This window comes from Apis cerana, linkage group LG6 (genome assembly GCF_029169275.1).
Source record: "Apis cerana isolate GH-2021 linkage group LG6, AcerK_1.0, whole genome shotgun sequence".
NCBI classification, from domain to species: domain Eukaryota; kingdom Metazoa; phylum Arthropoda; class Insecta; order Hymenoptera; family Apidae; genus Apis; species Apis cerana.
This window is the reverse complement of record NC_083857.1, coordinates 11,191,476-11,194,748: the sequence shown is the minus strand read 5'-3', so window position 1 is coordinate 11,194,748 and position 3,273 is coordinate 11,191,476.

Here is a 3,273-nt window from a genome sequence, read left to right as displayed (position 1 = left end):
TTCGCGTAAAATCTACCCACGAATCAACGTTCAACGCGTAACTCTGGCGTCCTCGTCATTAACCACCGCGCTGGTTTAGAGAATTTGGTTATTCTAGAAATTCTAGATCCATCGTGAAAATATCCTTACTCTTTTTCTTGCTGCGCAACGCTCGCTGCAGATTGTCGTAGGCGTTGTTCGAAAATGTAAATGGTATTTTATCTGGTTATTTTTTGATTATAAACCAGGTGTGATCATGGACACGATCTTCCATACGGTGGAATCCCCGGTTTCGTATCAGGCCAACGGTTGAATCGCGAATTGCACATTCTTCGCGTTGAATAGTGATGATTTTATTAACGCGTCGATTCCTCTCCAACTGGCCGACTCTAATCTGTAGAATGTCCGTTCGAGAATTTGCGGTATTTCATCGAGGTTAAATTATTGATTCATCTTCGTTTAATGGGATTGTAGAAAAAAAGGAAAAGCTATTTTTGGCTTATCTAAGCTACTCGTTATCTGTGCATCGAGCTAAGTTATTAAGTGTGAGCGCCTACACCTCTGATCCCATCACGTCTGTTATCAATTACTGGTTTTACGTGTCCAGGACACAACAACGGGACGGCACGTCATTCGACGGCGTGATCATAAACTCACCCCTACGGCTGAAGGGGTAACGGCATGTGTAACAACAGCAATAACGGTGGTTCAATGTTCCGAGCAATGACTTGGAATTATTTCACATCGATACTGAATGTGAATCGATACTAAATGGTGGCTCGACGCGATGAGGCTCTTCTCCTATCTTCGAGTTAAAAGTGTTTCCTCCTATGGAAAACGGGAAGAAGAAAATTTTCCTTTAGCGCGGATTTCTAATTGAGAATTTTCTACGAATATTTTGTTGTCTTTCTAAAGTTGAAACTTCGTTTTATGAAAGCATTAAGGGCATTATGTAATTCGTAAGAATGAGATATCCGAGTTATTTTTCTGTTTCTTCTCTCTTCCTTCACTCTTCTTTCTTTTATCGAGCTATCTCGAATAAATTTGAGAGGAAAAAAAGAAAATATTTTTATATAGGCCTTGATAAAGATGTATTAGAATTGTTTAAATATTAATGTACTTAAGGTATTTGAAATATAATTTAAAGATATATTGACGATTTTTATTGTGGAAAAAATTTATCTGCAAGCGTGGTAATAAAATTAAGTATATTTAAAACTTCTTTTCATAAATATAGCGAATTTATAAAAACCGGTAAGATTGATATACACACGAATAAAATGTGTTAAAATCCAACAGTTTTTGCGTGCCAGAATAACGAGCCATCAAGAAAACCACTAAAATAGCAGGAAGACAGCTGACCGAGCAGGCTTGCTGCGAGAAAGCGAATAATTATGAAAATAACAGGTCGAAGAATCAAAAATAAGGATGAAGACCATTGCTGCGCGGTAAGTGAAGCATCTTGTAAACATTTTAATCTTATAATCTCAAATGTAACCCTCAAATGATTTTCAATTTCGCATCGAACACTGTTCTCTACTATAATATCTTTATATATAAATTGAATTTCATTTCATACAGAATATCTATCGCGATATAAACTTACAATTTAATCAAATCAAAAAGATCGCCATCCAACTCAATTTAATTCGCTCACCAATCTCAAACTTTCAAACTCTTCGCTATTTCTTTAACACCTCGCATATAATTCTCCGAAATATATATCTAATCTATCCCTGTCACGCGATCTACGTTTCCTCTCTTCGAAAATCCTCTAAATCTGAAACTCGACCTCGCAACCGAATAAAAGACGAGCCGTCATATTTTGATCGTGTTTTGGTCGTATCCGCTCACACGCACGGTTCGCGAATCGCTCGATGTTCCTTTTATTTCGACCGCTACACCCGTTTTTCGTTATCACGGAATGGAACAGGACTAACGAGACCTCGTGCTCGTAACGTAACGTCGACTGTAACATCGAACGCGACTCGCCTTCCTGGAGGCACTAATTAATTGTGGTATCATCACGCGACTCGCGTTATTGTACGCACATGCGTGTGCGCGCGTGGAACCAGCTCCTCGACTCGAGGAGCTACGACATATCGTGCTTAACGAGGGTTGACCCGATCGCTCGCGGATTAGAAGCGAGTTCTTGTATCGAGTCCTTTTTTCTTTTTTTGGTTTTTAAGGCAAACCGGAATTCCTGTAAATAAGTTTCTATAACTTTCATCTCTGTTTACGATTACCGGGGGCAGCACCACGTGGCTGTGCACGTGTACGTCGTTTTTCAAAGCGTATTACTACAACTAATTGAAAGCGGAATAAATGAATTGGAACGGTGGTGATTGTGCGTAATCGATATAATATATACGCGATGTCGTGCGTTTAAATAATTTAATGTGCGAGATTTATGGGTTTGTGGAATTTTTATTTCTAATCTAACAATTTTGCCCCTGTAATTTTTAGTAAAATATAGCTTGGAAAAATGGTGGTCATTTTGGAATATTTTTCTCGAGTTATGGAATGGTTTTTAATTATCTTTTTTATCGATTCTTGTATTGTTCATAGCTTGTCGATTACGTTTCTATATCTTTAATCTACGGAATAAATCGTGACTCGCATTACGTTCCGATCGTCCGACCGCGAATTCCAACTGACTCATTCTCTATCGCATTCTGTTATATTTATTGCATCATAAAATCGACGGACCCTTATCTTTCATAAGTATTGCTTCACGCAGATAAAAAAATTACATGAAATTTCCTCCAAAGAATCGTGTATACGTACCAACTACACGATGCATTCTATATTGTTAATCGACCAAATTTACATAACATAAAAATCACCAATATACGAACATTACACCTATATATATATATATATAGAAAACATGCAAAACTTATAGAAACTCACCCATCGTGTGTAACGACGATAGTCACGATTCATTAAATGATAATACCCTTATCGTATTTAATCTGAATTTGTGGCAACGCTTCATAGATTTTATACACGGTGTATCTCCCTGTTGATAAAGTTGGATTTTCTTTCTTTTTTCTTTTTTTTAATCGCCACGACACGATCGTCCAACTTTATCTTCGAACGCCGCGTTCATTCTCGCCTCGCGTAGGATTTTGCGATAAAACTCGCGTGCCTATCGCGTACTTCCCGTAAAAATCACCGACACGGAAGTGACGAATCGTGATCCTGGCTGGCGTAGAGTATCCTCCTTTCGGTCCCAGATCGAGAATAAATTCGATTGCGTGAATCGTGTGAGAGCCGTGTTTACTTTATTCC